This window comes from Sapajus apella, unplaced genomic scaffold, assembly GCF_009761245.1.
Source record: "Sapajus apella isolate SASKATOON/1434 unplaced genomic scaffold, GSC_monkey_1.0 scaffold62, whole genome shotgun sequence".
NCBI classification, from domain to species: domain Eukaryota; kingdom Metazoa; phylum Chordata; class Mammalia; order Primates; family Cebidae; genus Sapajus; species Sapajus apella.
Genome location: NW_022437002.1, coordinates 2899958 through 2917594, shown reverse-complemented (window position 1 = coordinate 2917594; position 17637 = coordinate 2899958). Strand labels below are relative to the sequence as shown.

Genomic DNA, 17637 nt, shown 5'->3' with positions numbered 1-17637 from the left:
TTTTTTTTGAGACGGAGTTTTGCTCTTGTTGCCAGGCTGGAGTGCTATGGTGTGATCTCAGCTCACCGCAACCTCCGCCTCCTGGGTTCAAGCGATTCTCCTGCCTCAGCCTCCCAAGTAGCTGGAATTATAGGCATGCGCTGCCATGCTTGGCTAATTTTTATTTTTAGAAAAGATGGGGTTTCTCCATGTTGGTCAGGCTGGTTTCAAACTCCTGACCTCAGGTGATCGGCCCACTTCGGCCTCCCAAAATGCTGGGATTATAGGCATGAGCCACTGCGACTGGCCTATTTTTGAAATATTTTGTTTTTATTTTTGCTTTTTAAACATTTTTTTGTTGCAAACTAAGACACAACCACACACATTAGCCTAAGCCTCTGCGGGGTCAGGTTCGTCAGTATCCCTGTCTTCCATCTCCACAGCTTGTTCCACTGGAAGGTCTTCAGGGACAATAGCATGCATGGAGCTGTCGCCTCCCGTGGTAACAGTGCCTTCTTCACGATACCTCCTGAAGAAACCTGTCTCAGGCTGTCTTACAGTTAACTTTTTTAATAAGTAGAAAGAGCACACTCTGAAATAGTGATAAAAAGTATAATGTAGTAAATTAACATAGTCATTTATTACCATTATCAAGTATTATGTGCTGTATATAATTCTATGTGCTAGACTTTGTTTCTTATTTTTTCAAATTTTTTTGAGACAGAGTCTCATGCCATCACCCAGACTGGATTGCAGTGGCGTGATCTCAGCTCACCGCAACCTCCGGCTCCTGGGTTCAGGCAATTCTCCTGCCTCAGTCCCCCAAGTAGCTGGGATTACAGGCACGTGCTACCACATCTGGCTAATTTTGTATTTTTAATAGAAATGGGGTTTCACCTTGTTGGCCAGGCTGATCTTGAACTCCTGGCCTCAAGTGATCTGCCCACCTTGGCCTCCCAAAGTGCTGGGATTACAGGCGTCAGCCACCTTGCCCTACCCTGTGCTGGACTTTTATATGACGGGCTAAGCAGGAGGTTTGTTCACACCAGCGTATGACGTCACCAGGTGGTAGGAATTTTTCAGCTGCCTTATAATCTTATGAGATCACCTCTGCATATGGGATCTGTGGTTGACTGAAACATTGTTATGTGGTGCATGGCTGTAATGGTAACAACAGAAGACACGTGTATTGGACTTACCGGGTGCCAGGCATGCTCTAAGAACTTTTTAACAGTGTGAGGCCTTTAGAATAGTGCCTGGCATATGGTAAGCACTACATGAGTGTTTATTAAATAAAATTATTGTACATGTAGTAGCTTATTTAATCTTTACAAAATCTCGAGAAGCAGTAGGTACTCATTACTCTCATGTTTACAGATGAGGAAACTGAAGCACGGAGACTTCCAGATGCTGAGAATGTAGGTGAGACAACAGCACAGTCAACCTTGACTTCTTCTCCACCTTCCCCTGGCAAACTCCTATGGATCCTTCAAAACCCCACTCCAACATCACCTGCTCTGGGAGCTCCCAGTCATTGGCCAGGATGAACTCTTAGACCTGGACAATGGGAGGAGGAAGGGAAAGGAGGGCGTGAGGGAGGCTGGCTGGGTGGGAAAGGTAGGGGTGAGAGAATAGAGAGAGAGATGCAGGCCTTTGGGAGATACCCTGGGTTGGCTCATGGGAAGTACGTGAGGGGAAGTCCTTCTTCTTTCCTCCCAGCAGAGGCGACTCTGTCTTGTGGCTTGCCCTGCAAAGGCCAGCTGAGCCTCCAGCTTCCTTGAGGTTGGCTATGTGGCATGCAAGTGAAGAGCCCCACTCTGGGGCCAAATTGACCTGGTTTGACTCCCAACTCTTGTGCTTACTGGTAAGGTGATTCCAGCCAAGTTATTTGACTCCATATACCCGGCTGCTTATGGAAATAGAAGGGGGATAACCCTAGTATCCACCTGGTAGAATCGCCATGAGGCTTCATTGTAAATTCAAGGTGCATAGGAAGTACTCAGTAAATATTGACTTGGATCATCTAAGTCATCTTGGATTCTTGGTGAAGCTGCCCTCTCTTGTCTCTGGATTCCCGCTGTGCTTAAGTTGAAGCCGCAAAATTCAACCCAACATTAGTGACCGCAACAATCACCTTTTACTAGGTGTTTCTGCTGGGCAGGCTGTATGCCTGGTCCTTTTTACACAACATCATAAAGACCATCATGACCCCATGAGGTGTATACTAGTAATATGCCCATTTTACAGATGAGAAAAGAGAGGCCTCTTTGAAAGGTTAGAATTGTGTCTAAAATTCCACATCAAGCACATGGCAGAATGAGGATCTGAACCCAGGCAATCTGACCTGGAGCCCATGTGATTCCTTCTAGTTTGTTAGTCTCCCAATACTGATGGATACCTCCTGTGTGCCAGACTCCATGCTAGGTACCAGGGGAATAAAAGACACGAAATCCTGGCCCTCCGGGAACCCACAGCCTGGCGTGGGGAACACAGATGTGAAGGAGGAGGGCTGGACCTGATGCGCTGATCTGCTAGAGGCTGTTTTATTTAATCATATTCTAACAATTATTGGGCATATGGTCGACGCAATAAATAGTGCTCTCTCTTTCTAAAGACAAGACAGACAGGCTTCTAGAGTGAAAAACTAGCATACAAAGCACAGCTTTGACATTATTTTTAGGCTTCCAGAAAATCTAAAGTTGTCAAATACAAGTATTACTGACATAGTGATTAATCAGTTAGAATTCTCAGAGAGTCCCTGCACTCTGCCAAGCACCATGCCTTTCCTAACAAGCCCAGACAAATGTAGTGGCTTCTGTTTGATATGAGGGATGCATGGTAATTCAGAATTCAATATGCCAAGTGACATAGAGGCAGGTAGAAGGCCTCTTGGCATGCAGAGGGAGGGAACAACTCACTTTGGGGCTTCCTGGAGGAGGAAATATTTGGTTTACGTTTTGAAGTCTATGTAGGAGTTCTCTGTGAAAAGAAGACGGGCAGATACTCTCTAGAGGACAAAAATGAGAAAAGCACCCTTGCATGTCTGGGGAATGATGGAAATCAAGCAGGGCTGGAGTATTCGGCTCATGAGGGTGGGGATGGTGGTGAGGGGAGGAGGGTGGCTGGGCCTTCTGGGTCAGAAAGAGCCTTGACTGTTATGCTCAATGCTTTGGAGTTTCTCTTACAAGTAATTGACATGTGTGATGTGTGTGTGTCTGTCTGTGTGTGTGTGTATGAGAGAGAGAGAGAGAATGTGTGTGTGTGTGTGTGTGTGTGTCCCATGGAGCTTTTAAGAGAGACATGGGGCTGGGCACAGTGGTTCATGCCTGTAATCCCAGCACTTTGGGAGGCTGAAGCGATGGATCACCTGAGGTCAGGAGTTGAAAATCATCTGGGCCAAGGTGAAACCTCATTTCTACCAAAAAACACAGAAACTAGCTGGGCATGGTCATGTGTGCCTGTAATCCCAGGTACCTGGGAGGGAGGCTGAGGCAGGAGAATCACTTGAACCCGGGAGACAGAGGTTGCAGTGAGCCATGATCATGCCACTGTACTCCTGGTGACATATTGAGACTCTGTCTCAAAAAAGAAAAAAAAAAAAAAGGGGGGGGGAGGGGGTGGTGGGAGAGATATGGTCAGATTTGTGATTTGTACAAATGACTGTGGCAGTCTGCAGGGAGGCAGGTGGGAGGTTGGTGGCAGGGCTGTCAGTTCTCCAGTCTCTAAGGCCCCTGGGGTCAGTGACAACATGTCTTTTTCTCTGGAATTTTCCATAACACCTAGCAAGAATGGGACGGCAAATGCCTGCTGCATGAAACCCATGCATGCCCCAGAGTGGGTGGATTTCGTAGCCCTCAGAGCCTGCCCCCACCAGCACTGTCCATGGTACCAACACACACCATTGCAATCCCAGTGGGCTCCCTGGTGGCAGCCTAAGTGCTGTATGTGTGTGTAGTTGGATGGGCAAGGGGACTCTCAATGCCTGTGTGTTGTGATCAAGGCAGGGTCTCAGCTGCTCCAGTCTCAGAAGCACTGCCCAGGTGTCCATGTGTCCGGAGGGCAGATCCCCACTTCATCTGGCCAAGCTTTAGAGCATGGAGTTGAGGCAGAAATTGAAGCCAAGCAGAAAGGATGGGGCGTGAGTTGGGAAGATGTGAATACCACACTTCTGAGTTTGCTTCTGTAGAAAGAGCGTGACAAGGCCACATTTCTGTTCCAGGAAGATCACTCTGGTGGTAGCAGAGAGGACAGACAGGAAAGGAGAGACGAGAGTCTCTGAGCCCCACATAAGCCCCCAGTGCCACACAACAGGACTTTGGAGAAAGAGGAAATGCGGTGGGGGTGGGGTAGAATAACCAGGCAGGCCTTGCTGGAGGAGGTAGGACATGAGGGGACTTGGAGGATTCGTAGAGGGAGAGGGGCGTGTCAGGCAGGGTGAACAGCATGGGCAAAGGTAGAGAGGTGGGAACCATCGGTAGTTAAGAAAGAGTGGGGAGACTCTTGCCCTTCTGTGCCCAGTGGCCCCCACCTCCTCTCCATGGACCTTCTGAGCAGGGAGGGGGCCTACTCTGTGACCGAGCTCAGCTGCACCTCTGGGTGTCTCTGGCTGAGGGAGGGGGCAGGCTGGGTGCAGTTTTGAAAGGTCCTTCCATTGTGTGTGAGGCCTAGCCAGAACAGTGGAGGCGGGTGCACAGAGCCCTTTGTCCGCCAAGTTACCCACGACGTGCTCTGGCAGTCTCCACAGTCCTCACTGACCTTAGACTCAAGGCCATGACATAGAGACAGGTTGTTCTGCCTTGGCTGGCTCCGATGTCACAGTAGAGGGAGGGGACAGGGGCAGGGGTGGACAGTGGTGGGAGTCAAGGCTGACCAAGGGCTGACAGACTGCCTCTTGCCCTTGAGGTGCAACGAATTACCAATTCATTAAGTTCTTTAACTCCACAGCTATAGAATGATGGAACCTTCCAGTACCTGAGAATCCCAGAGTAATGGACTCTTTCTAAGATCATGGAATCTTTCATAATAGACTCTGTGGGAATCAGAATTCTATTCTATAGAATAACAGAATCTTAAAAATCATCGATTTTTAAAATATCTTCCTTCTGGGTTTGTGGTGAGAATAAAATGAAATACTACATGGAGGACGGGTGTGGTGGTTCATGCCTGTAATCCCAGCACTTTGGGAGTCCAAGGTGGGTGGATCACAAGGTCAGGAGATCAAGACCATCCTGGCCAACGTGGTAAAACCCCGTCTCTACTAAAAATACAAAAATTAGCTGGGCGTGGTGGAGTGCACCTGCAGTCCCAGCTGCTCGGGAGGCTGAGGCAGGAGAATTGCTTGAACCCGGGAGGTGTAGGTTGCAGTGAGCCAGGATCGTGTCATTGCACTCAGCCTGGTGACTCTGATTCAGAAAATAAAAAAATAAAAAAATAGAAAAAAGAAATACTGCATGGAACACACATAGAATAGGCCTGGAACGTTGTAAATACTCCAGCTCTTTTCCCCGTTTTGAGGAAACCCAGGCCCAGAGAGGTGATGTGACTTGACCAGGAACACACAGCTAGGAGGTGGTGGCACAGAACATCAATGGCCTGGAGGGAGCCCCGGTGGCGGGAGGGCCTCTCACACTGAGTGCCCCATGGCCAAGCCAGCAGGTCTGTGCCTGAATTCAGGTCTCCAAGGTGGGGGTGAGTGTGGGAGGGTGAGAGCTGGGGGTGAAGTGGGAGACCGGAAGAGGGGGCCAGGGCTCCACCAGTCCCTGTGTAATCTCTCTGGGCCTCAGTTTCTCCCTTTTTTTCTTTTTTTTTTTTTTTGGTGAGACGGAATTTCGCTCTTATTGCCCAGGCTGGAGTGCAATGGCATGATTGTGATCTTGGCTCATGGTAACCTCTGCCTCCCGGGTTCAAGCAATTCTCCTGCCTCAGCCTCCCAAGTAGCGGGGACTACAGGCGTGCACCACCACACCCAGCTAATTTTTGTATTTTTAGTAGAGGTAGGGTTTCACCATGTTGACCAGGATGATCTCAATCTCTTGACCTTGTGATCCACCCGCCTCAGCCTCCCACAGTGCTGGGATTACAGGCATGAGCCACCGTGCCCCGGCCCTTTTTAAAAGAGGAATAGTATTTCCCTTCCTACTTCCACCCCTGGGGAGTGGTGAGGCTGCCACTCTGGTTGGGCCACCCTGTGTGTTCCTGAGTAAGTGACATCACTTCTCTGAGCCCATGTCTTCACTGGTGCAATGGGGAGAATAAGGACTGAATCAGCGTGAGGATTGACTTGAGGAGCTAATACCCTTTGAAGCAGTGTTAAGCTTCTGCTTAACACTCTGTGCATTTGGATCCCAGCTCTGTTGCTCCACGGGTCAGTGATTGGGGTAAGTCTCATCACCTCCAGGTACTTCAGTTTCCACAGCTGCAACATGGAAACACCAGGAATGCTCATTTAGATGATATGGGTTAATACAAGTGGAGAGAGCACTTAGAACCGCTCCTGGCAAGTGGAAGTGTTTAGCAGTCTTCCACAATCATTGTTTACCACCTAAGGCTTGGTCATTGTGAGCGATTATTATTAATGGTCAGCAAAGAGCTTGCAAAGTGCTGCATAATTGTGTGTGTGAGCACCTGTGTGTGCATGTGAGTGTGTGTGTGTGCTTGAGTGTATACAACAGTGCTTATTAAAAGCAGAGCCTGCGGCCCAGAGTTGAGCCGTGTGCCCGGAATAGCTGCTGCTTCTGGCGGCCTCCCCAGGGACTGGAGTGTAATGAGTGTTTGCAGAGCCCCCCGCCAGGCTGAGATGAGAGGCACAGAGGAGCCAGAGCTGGAGCCAGGCGGCGGCCGGGAGCCCAGTGTTATTATATTAATGAGAACCAGGGTGATGATTACCATTAACGAGATTAGTCACCAGGGGGCCTCCCCACTTCCCCAGGCTCGTGCCTATGGCAGGCGAGGCAGGCAGGCATTCTCTGCACCCACCTCTCTCTTCTCTGTCTCAGGAGAAGGGGTGAGGATTCCCTGGTGCCAGGCACGACGCCAATCCCCTTATAGCCTTGTCTCACTATATCTTTCCAAGCCCCTGGGGTTACATATTGGCGCACCCACTTTACAGATGAGAAATCTGAGGCTCAGCCAGGGCTCTTTCTGACCTGGGAACAGGTCTTTTTATTGCCCCTTCATGTTACCTGCAAACATGTACAGTGAACCGAGCCCTGGCACTTTACGTGGATTAATCTTTTAGTCTTCACAACAATCCCATAAGGACAGTGCTCTTGTTAACTCCTTCACATGGGGAAACTGAGGCACAGGGTAGTTAAGTAACTTGTCATCTGTATCACAATATCTCCTGCCTTCCAGCAAGCCCCTCTCTCTCCAGCAGTCAAAGTGAAGGTGTGGCTCCCAATCCTTTGTTATAGCAGACCACACCCAGGGCTCTTCGATCAGATGCTTGTGGGCAGTTTTCTGCTTGTCTCTTGTCCCCACAGTCCCCTCAGTCAGGCCACCTCTGGGCATAGACTCTTAGTGCCACCCACCATGCAGAGCTGAGGCTGCCACCTACTCACTCATGCCACAAACATTATCCTGGCCCTTCTTGGGGCCAAAATGTCAATCCTTTTAGATACACTCTAAGAAGTCAGGTTCTCATTTAACTTTTAGTGGACAGCTACTCTGTCCAGCACTGTGCCAGGCTGGGGACTCAACAATGGGAGAGACAGACCCAACCCTGTTCTCATGGAGCTCCCAGTCTCGTGGACAAACTAGTACATGGCATGTACGTAGTGACAGTTGTTCTGAGTGCTTCAGAGGAAGGACCGTGGTCTGTGGACTGCGGGGTGTCGGGGGGAAGGGTGCTGTTGGAGTGAGGGAGGAGTGAGGAGGGAGGACATGAATTTAAAATGAGAAGTAAGGGTGGAGCAGGAGCTAGACAGTAACCAAAGGGAAGAGCATTTCTGGTGGAGGGAGCCGCATATTAGGAGGTGAGACCCCCAGGGGAGTCTTGCCAGCCTAATCAGCACAGCATCAATGCTCAGGTGTCTCCCCAGGCCCACAATCATGCATTCAATCAATCATCACTTATCAGTTACAATTTTCTAATTTAAATAGTTCGTTTACTCACTCATTTTTTCATTCATTTATTCTGTATTCCCTAATACCCATCCATTTCAGGCTTGATATTGGGTGGGGGGATGCAGAATTGAATTAGTTGCAGTCTCTGTCCTGAGGTTGCTTCCAATCTAGGGTGGGAGATGAATTCTTCCTTACACATGACACCATGTCATCAATGGACACGAAGACTCTTCCTCTAGACTGGGGTGGTGGTCAAGAAGGGCTTCCCAGAATGCAGGTCATTTGAGCTGAGTCTGTTTTTTTGAGACAGTCTCACTCTGTAGCCCAGGCTGGAGTGCAGCAGCGTGACTTCTCACTGCGGCCTCTTGCCTCCCAGGTTCAAGCAATTCTCGTGTCTCAGCCTCCTGAGTAGCTGGGATTACAGGCAGGTGCCATCATGCCCAGATAATTTTTCTATTTTTAGTAGAGACGGGGTTTTGCCATGTTGGTCAGGCTGGTTTCGAACTCCTGACCTCAGGTGATCCACCCACCTTGGCCTCCCAAAGTGCTGGGATTATAGGTGTGAGCCACCACGCCTGGCCCGAGCTGAGTCTTTATAAATGAGCAGGCACTAGGGAGGTAGAAAGAGGGAGGTGGGCAATGGTGCACAGCATGAGCAAAGATATGAAGGACTCCAAATGCTAGGCTGAGGCAGCAACTGCTGGCTTTGCAATGGTATCTGTTTTTCCTTTCGTAGCAATAACACACGGCGGCTTGGAAGAAAGACTACATTTCCCAGCCTGCTTTGCAGCTAGGTGGAGCCATGTGACTAATGTGGCCAATAGGATGCGAGCAGAAGTGTAGGCGGTTTTCCCCTTGATCACTTAAAAGATAGTGGTGTGTCCGCCCCGTCCCTTTCCCCTTGCCATTGGTGGAAGGTGCACGTGGTCCCATCTTGAACATGTGAATGAGGGCAACACGAAATGACTACAGCTTAACAAGACAGAAGGAACTTGGGTCCGCTGTGCCAAGGAGCCCCTGCCATTAATGGTTGATATGTAAATGACTATATGAGGGATAAATAAACTTCTCTCTCCTTTAAGCCAGAGTTATTTTGGGTCTCTGCTTTAGAAGCTCAACCTATATCCTAGCTAATAACCAGACTAAAGGCTATTATCTCCCAGGGCACAGGGAGCTGTCAGAGTTCTGTGGGGAGGGTAATGCCATTGTCAGATTTGTATTTTCGGAAGCTCTCTCTGGCCACAGAATGCATGATGGGAAGGAGGGGAGAGAGACTGGAGGCTGAGACTAGAGAAGGGGTTAATGCTTTCAAATGGGGCAGAGGTACCGAAGCCTGACCCAGGATAGGTCAGCCCTATCGGTGCCTGCTAACAGAGGGAGGGCCGGGTTCCCTACCCAGGCCTAAAGCCAAGCCTTGTGTGCTGCCTGCAGCCACTGTCTCTTCCCATTACATCCAGAGCTTTCAGCCTTGAATATAACCCAGAGGCTGCTCTTGTGAAATCTGACCTTCAGCTGTCACTAGAGCCCAGGACCGCCCCTTCTGGGGAGGGTTGGTGATGCCGGGCTGAGGGCTGGAGGCGGGGGCTCTGGAGGATGGATGTGGGGAAGAAGGAGAGGTAGGTGGGACAGAGCCTATGGTGGGGAGGGAGCTGTGTAGATGATGATGATGGGGTAAGGACAGATGGGAGACAGAATGAAGAAGGGAACTGTGCTAGTCAGGTCTCTTCTAGTTTTTGGTACCAGATCAAACCAGAATATATGAAAAATGGGCTGCACTGGGCCAAGGGTGGTGGCTCATGCCTGTAATCCTGGCACTTTGGGAGGCTGAGGCGGGCAGATCACGAGGTCAGGAGTTCGAGACCAGCCTGGCCAACATGGCGAAACCCTGTCTCTACCAAAAATACAAAAATTAACTGGATGTGGTAACTGGCGCCTGTAATCCCAGCTACTCAGGAGGTTGAGGCAGGAGAATTGCTTGAACCTGGGAGGCGGAGGCTGCAGTGAGCCGAGATCAGGCCATTGTACTCCAGCCTGGGCGACAAGCACAAGACTCTGCCTCAAAAAAAAAAAAAAAAATGGCTGCCCTGGCTCTCACCCTGGCAGGCACAGGATGGTGTTGGCTCAGGCGCACCCGGATCAATTGGGACCTTACCCTCTCCACTCTGTTGGCTTCCGTCTCTTCTATTCCAGGCAGCCTTCCTCCACACGAGTGGGAGGTAGACATGGCCACAGGCAGTTTGGTGCCACATCCTGTCAGTTTGTCAGACAGGAGACCCACAGCCTCTCTCTTCCAGCAGCCACATGTAAAATTCCAGGGGTCCTAGGACTGTGCCAACTACAGTAATAAGGGAGAAGAAAGTCCTCTAAGAGAGGAAGAATTTTTCTGTTACCTAGAGAATAGGGACAGGGTTTCTGGGTGGCCGACAGCCAACAATGCTGACTGTAGGTATGGAAGAGAATAAGGGACTCATGGCAGGATGGCAGACAATGGCTGGAGATGGGGAGGAATGTTGGGGGAGAACCTGGTCCACGGAGCGGCTGATGGGTGCTTGAGGTGTGACCTTTGAGCACACTCCAAGACGCACCCCATCCCCTCTTCCTCTCTCTGGACTTCTGGTGTCTTATTTATTTATTTATTAGAGAAAGTGTCTCACTCTGTGGCCCAGGCTGAGTACAGTGCCACAATCACTGCATCCTTGAACTCCTGGGCACACATGGTCCTCTGACTTCAGCCTCTTGAGTAGCTGGGACCACAGGCATGCAGCACTACACCTGGCTAAATAAAAAATATTTTTTTGTAGAGTCAGGGTCTTGCTATGACTGGTCTTGCCCAGGCTGGTCTCCAACTCTTGGGCTGAAGTGATCCTCTTGCTATGGCCTCCCAAAGTGTTGAGATTACAGGCCTGAGCCACCATATCCAGCCGAGGCTCTTTTCTAAAGTCTCTGTCACTGCCTCTGGGAAGTCCTTCCTGATCTCACCCCCGTCCAGCAGAGCTGGTTGCTCCTTCCTCTGGGCCCAATGTTTCTGCTATGGCCCTCTCTCCAGGTACATCTCACCCTGCGCTCCAGTGAGGGACCCGCATAGCTACGTCCTTCTAGGCTGGGAGCCCTCGGGCACGCGCTGCCTGCCTTTGGTCATCACCTCCCGCTCTGGCCTTCCTCCCTGGGCTTTGGTCCCATCAGCTTTTGGGTGTCTGCATGTGTCTCTGTGTATGTCCTTGTGTGAAGGCATGTTTGTGTGTGTGTGTGTGTGTGTGTGTGTCTGTGCTTATGGGCATGTGTCTGTGTATACATATACATCTATGTACCCAGAAGACTGTGGATGCATGGTGTGACTGTGACTGTGGGTGCTTGAGTATATGCATATGTGTCTGTCTGTGTGTCTGGGTGGGGCCTTTATATATGGATTGTGTGTGCCTGCCTCAGTGCGACTGTGTGTATAGGAAGGTCTGGGGTACTCCTCCCCTCTGGGACTTGGTAATATTGAGGTGTACACCCATAAACACATGCAGATCCACACAGAGTTACAGATCCACAGAAACAGACCCACACGGACACACACACACACACACACACACACACACACACACACACACACACACCTGTCTCCCGTCACCCTGCCCAGGGCTGCTCTGGATGGGGCTACCCTCCAGATGGCTGGCTGGAGTGGATTCCCGGGGCTTCCCCTCCCCACAGGAAAATGTTTTCCTGTGCCCAAACAGTGGCTAAGAGCCAGCCTCACCCTGCACCTTCCATTTCCTCTCCTGAGGCCACACCTCTGACATCAGGATAGCAGTCTGGCCCTGCAGGCCAAAAGTTCTGGAAAACACCAAGGCATTGGAGCCTCATCCAGCTGTCTCCCCTCTCAGCACTCCATGGGCACCACAGTTCTTCTAGCCAGGGCATCGTAGGGCCACCATGATAGGTATTTACATTACTATACCCTGCAGGTGCTGTGGGGCGCACCCACAGGGAGGGGAAGGGAGAGGGAATGGCCCATCGTTTATCAGGTAGATCCTGACATACCCCCAAAGGTTTATTCATTGCTGTATCCCCAGCTCCTAGTGCAGTGCCTGGCACATAGTAGAAGCTCAATAAATGTATGTGGAGTGAATTAATGAAGGAGGGCGTTACTAGTCCATCTCACATAGAAACTGAGGTTCAGAGAGGCAATTTATTCAACAGTGACCAAGGGACAGAGACAGGCCTAGAACCCAGGAGCTGTCAGAGTGTTGAGCCCCAGTTTGTTCCACTGTGTGTCAGGTTTACTCAAGCTGAATGGGTGAAGTGTGAGCTCACTGCTGGGGCCCTGGAGGTCATCCACACCCATCTTCGCTGCTTATTTTAAGTCTCAATTGCCCCATCTGTACAATGGTTCGATGATAGCATATCAGGTATGAAGTCACAACACTGATGCATAAGAAGTGTAACTTTCTTTTTTATTTCTGACCTGGATTTCTATTTTGAGCTCCCATTTCGCTGAATATAGCAGAAACATAATCTTAATCATTTTGGGACCTCCTACCTGGGGATTATATCTAAGTTGGGGAGATTGAGCCGAGAAGCTTTTGTAGTGGCAGGCACTGGGGTTGGAGCCGTGTCCTCAGGGTTGTCTGGCCCCCGCTGAGATGCTACCCCTCCTTTGTGGCTGGCACTCAGAGTCACAGCTACACAGACTTTTGTTCCGTCCCAATCCGTGCAGCGCCGGCTCTCTCCGCCCCTCCCAGGTGCACTGAGTTTGTTCTGGACCTGGATGTATGCTCCAAGTGAGCCCCAGCACTTAGCAAATGTGACCTTGGCAATTCTTCTAACCTCAGTTTTCTTATCTATAAAATGGGAATAATAATTGCACCTGCTTCACAGTGTTGCTCATCAGAGTAAAGAAATGAATCCACAGTGAATGCTTAAAACAGCACCAGGCACATAGTCGCTGCTCAATAAATGTGATCTTAGCTATTACAGTGACCTGTCCTGTTCTGGGAGGCCCAGCTCAGGATGGGGCAGGGGCAGATCCCCTGCTCTCAGGTCACCTCTACACCTGCTAACTAATGAGGACATCCATCTAACGAATGAGGACAGACACGGTCACCCAGGCTGGGGACTGTCCTGGTGATGAGACGGCACACGCAGGTGGCCTGCACACATGCAGGGCTGCAGGAGCCATAGCAGGGCCTCAGCCCAGCTGCATCTGGGAAACATTGGCCCACAAGCCCCTGATCGGTAGCCAAGTCTGTGACAGCTTTCTCTCTGGGGACCACCTCCAGGTGCTCTCTGCCACCCTGCCCAGTCTGTGGTGCTGAAGGAGGGTTTCTTCCATACTAGCCTGACCCTGTTCCTGCCCTGCTCCCATCCCCTTCCGTGTGCCCCATCACCTGCCAGGGTCCCAATCAGAAATCTTAGTGTGGCCTTCAGGGCCCCTCACAGCCAGGCTCCAACCTGCCTTTCCACCTTCTCTCCTTCGTCTGTGCCCAGCATCCACTTTCTGTGGCCCCACGTCTCACTCCTTCCAGATTCGACATCGGTGCCGTTTTCCTGCCTGGCCTGGGGTCCTCTCCTCCAGCTGTGCCTCTTAAAATGTAGCTTCTCCTTGGAGTCCAGCAGCACGGCTGAGCTCTGGGCTGGAGGTCATGTGTGCAGCCACGAGCAGGCAGGCTCAGCAGTGGGAGGAACAGAGACAAGGGTCAGGCGGGACCTCCTGAGAAAGATGCTTGGGGACAGCTGCAGCAACAGGCAAGAGGACAAGCAGACACGGAGGTGGGTTGGTGGTCTGCACTTGGGGGCTGCTGTTCGAGAGGCAGGAAGGCTATAGAGTTAAGAGCTCCAAGCCAGAGGCAGTAGGTTTGAGTAGTGCTGCGGCTTTCTAGCTGGTGACCCCAGGTAAGTCGCTAAACCTCTCTGAATCTGTTTTCTCCTTTGTAAAAGAAGATAATAATAGTTGCGACCTCACAAGATTGTTATCAGGACAGAATGAGATGATGTCTGTTTGGTGCCTACACAGTGTCTGGCATATAGCAAGTGCTCAATAGATATGAACTGGGCAATAGATACCAGCCTGGGCAACATGGCAAAACCCCGTCTCTACAAAAAACGCAAAAATTAGCCGGGCATGGTGGTGTGCACCAGTAGTCCCAGCTACTTGGGAGGCTGAGGTGGGAGAATCGTTTGAGCCTGGGAGGCGGAGGCTGCAGTGAGCTGAGGTTACACCACTGCACTCCAACCTGGGTGACAGAGTGAGACCTTGACTCAAAAAAAAAAAAAAAAATGCCTCTTATTATTGGTGCAGCCTTTGGGAGCTTCCGGGACGTGAGTCAGGATTTCAGACCTGGAGGAGCTGGGCACCAGGCGGACAGTCAAAGCTGGGGCTGGTTGCTGGGGTGGGAGAATCAAAGCGAGCGTAACAGCCTCTGCTATCAGAAGACTTTCTGTGAGTTTGACTCGGGGCTGGACGGCTTAGATAAGAATTACCTGTATGATCCGCACCACAATTCATAGCAGTGTTGTGACTCTGTTCCCCAGAAAAACAAGCTCACATTCTAACCCCTGCTGCCTGTGAATGTGACCTTATTTGGAAATAGGGTCTTTGCAGATGTCATCAAGTCAAAACAAAGTCACAGTGGATTAGAGTGGGCCCTCATCCACGGACTGATGTCCTTCTAAGAAGAGGGACATTGGGATGACACCTAGACAGAAGGAAGACGAAGATGGAGGCAGAGATGGGACTTGTGCAGCCACAGACCAAGGAACGTCAAGATCACCAGAAACTAGAGAGAAGCATGGACCTCATTTTTCCCAGAGCCCCAGGAAGGAGCCAAGTCTGCCAAAAATCTCGTCTTCAGACTTGAGGCCCCAGGACTGAGAGGTTTAGATCTGTCATCTGAAGTCAACAAGCTCGTGGCAGTTTGCTTATGGCAGCACTAGGGAACTAACATGACCTCCATTTCATGGGAGAGGAAACAGAAGCTCAGAGAGGTTAAGTCACCAGCCTAAGGCACACAGCCAGCAAGTACCAAGGTCAGGATTTGCACCTGGGGATGCAAGGTCTCTGCTCCTAGCCCGTGGCATGTCAGACTGGCCACATTGAGTTACAGCTGTTTGTACCTAGGTTTTGTGGAGTGGTTCTGTCTGGTCTCTGTGCCCCCAGGGACAAGTGTCATGAGGCTGGACAGTGGGAACATGTTAAAGACAAAGGGGTCTTTAGGCCCCCTGGAGTGGACCCCAAGCCTCCTTCCTCAGGGAACCAGCCGGGGAGGTGACAGTGGCTGAGGATCACATCTAGGTCATCAGGGCACCAGAGGGTCAAGCTCCAGGCTCTGACACTGTCTCAGGGGCCCTGACTGAGAGTCCACTGGGTGCCAATGTTTTCAGAAGACTCAGGTTCTAATCCCAGCCTTACTTCTCACCAGCCCTGTAACCTATGACCTGGGGCAAGTCACCTCACCTCATTGGGCCACAGTTTCCTCATCTGGAAAATGGGCAGGAGGCTCTCAGGGCTGAGACGAGGGCAAGGTCAGAAAGCACTTTGGGAGCAGCCGAGCTGGAGACAAAGGGTGATTGTTGCTGGTGCTTTTCTCACCCACAAGGTCGCCCTCCTGCCCGGGGAAGATGACGCAGGGAAGGTTGCCCCAGTGACAGTTTCCTCCATTACAGAGGGGAGCTGTGGGGAGGGGAGGGATGGGCTGGACGCAGTGGCCTGGATTCCCTCCGGGAAACAGGAAGTCCCTGCTGCCCAGGTCACTGGCCCGGCTGCAGGAAACTGGCTGACTCTGTCCTCTCCTGTCCCCGCTCCCAGCCCAGCAAGGGACTCACTGTCCTGTCAAGCCAGGCCCAGCTTCTGAAGGCAATTCTCAGACCTGCTGGGCCCCAAGAGGGGAAGGCACCTGCTTCCAGTTACCCAGGACTCAGGGGCGCGCAGAAGCAGGACTCAGGACTCGCGGACTCTCAGAGCTTAGCGTGGCAGCGGCGCTGATGGCTTTTGTCTGTGCCTTCCTGTCAGACTCTGCTCAGCACCCTACAAGTATCAGCCTGTCCAGTCCTCCGAACCCTATGGGGCAGCTCCGTGATTACCCCTATTTTATAGATGAGGAAACTGACCAATAGCCACCGCAGGTCACACAGCTGGTAGGTAACAGCATCAAGATATGCACCAGGCAGGCAGAGCTGGATAAAGTCCCATAGCATCTGGCCTAATTCTCCCATTTTTAAATGGGGATGTCGAGGCTAGAGAGGGGAAAGGACATGCCCCAAACCACACAACAGCTTAACTAGGTCCCCTGGAGTGGACCTAGTTGCTCACCACCATCTTCATTTTTACTTGTGGAGCCCAGAGTTTCTTCAAGGTGGCAAGGTGCCCAGATTAAAAAACCAAAACTGTGTTTTTCCCCTTCTCACTGGTATATTGGAATGCCATGTGACACGTTCTAGCCCATGAGATCCGAGCAGATTCACTGGGTGTCTTCAGGAGAGTCTTTAAAGGGAGGCCACCCAGCTGGTATAGGCTTTTGGCTCCTTGCCAACCCACTTCTTCCTGCCCAGAACACAGGCAAGATGCTGGCGCCAGAGCAGCCTCTTTGTGGTCCTGAGGCCACGAATCTGAGGAGGAAGCCCCAGGTGGAAGATGGCTGAGTGAAGGCGGGGAAGGTGCTTGACGGCTTTGGGGTGTGCTTCTGCTGGACTTTGTGTTGGGAGAGAACACCCTTCTTTGATTTAAAGCTCAGGGTTTTTCTTGTTTGTTTTTAATTTTGTTGCTTGTAGCTGATGCAATTCTTATTTGTGTCTAGACTGTCTGAGTCTTAAATTTTAATCAAGTTGGTGTTGCAAGAACCCTGAGGAAATATGTAGTTGATTTTCAAATTCTGTGCATCTGTGCTTTAGGGGAGTCGTAAAGTCAAAACCACTGATTCAGACTAAATAGACGTGTATGCCTACCTCTCTGTTTTCCAGGCGTTACAAGAGGACCCCATCTCCTTGCTTACCAAAGAGAAGCTCTGTTTTTCTGCTGCTAAAAAATGTCTAAAAGCCACATCCAGTCAAACCATTATGGAAGAGGTGAGGAAAGTGAGGCTCAGAGAGACCATGGTGGACTGAAGCTGAGGACAGCAGGGTGGGGTAAAGGCACCCCACAGTGCCTGGTGTGGAGCAAGGGGCTGGCAGGCAGGAGGATTCCATCTCAGGTGGCAGCCAGCCCCCTGAACACAGGTGCAGACAGGGAGTGCCTCCAAGGTGCCTGGATAGAGGAATTCCCTGTGACTGTTACAGGAAAGGGGTCCAATCCAGACCCCGAGACAGGGTTCTTGGATCTCATGCAAGAAAGAATTCAGGACAAGTCCCTACAGTAAAGTAAAGCAAGTTTATTAGGAAAATAAAGGAATAAAGAATGGCTACTCCAGGGGGAGGGCAGCCCCGAGAGTTGCTGGTTGTCCATTTGATGGTTATTTCTTGATTATATACTAAACAAGAGGTGGATTATTCATGCCTCCCCATTTTAGACCACATAGGATCACTTCCTGACATTGCCATGGCATTTGTAAACTATCACGGCACGGGTGGAAGTGTAGCAGTGAGGATGACCCGAGGTCACTCTCGACGCCATCTTGG

The 17637-nt window shown here is 50.8% G+C and overlaps 1 protein-coding gene and 1 long non-coding RNA gene across 2 annotated transcripts in view; both read left to right on the top strand.

The window, feature by feature from the left end:
- The window catches only part of SDC3 (syndecan 3), a 93898-nt gene that overhangs the window by 41726 nt on the left and 34535 nt on the right, over positions 1-17637 (top strand). The gene's annotated exons all lie outside the window — the stretch shown is intronic.
- LOC116529154 lies at positions 6075-9124 on the top strand. Its single transcript, XR_004259410.1, has 2 exons — positions 6075-6343; positions 8780-9124. It is a non-coding gene; the product is annotated as an uncharacterized LOC116529154 (long non-coding RNA).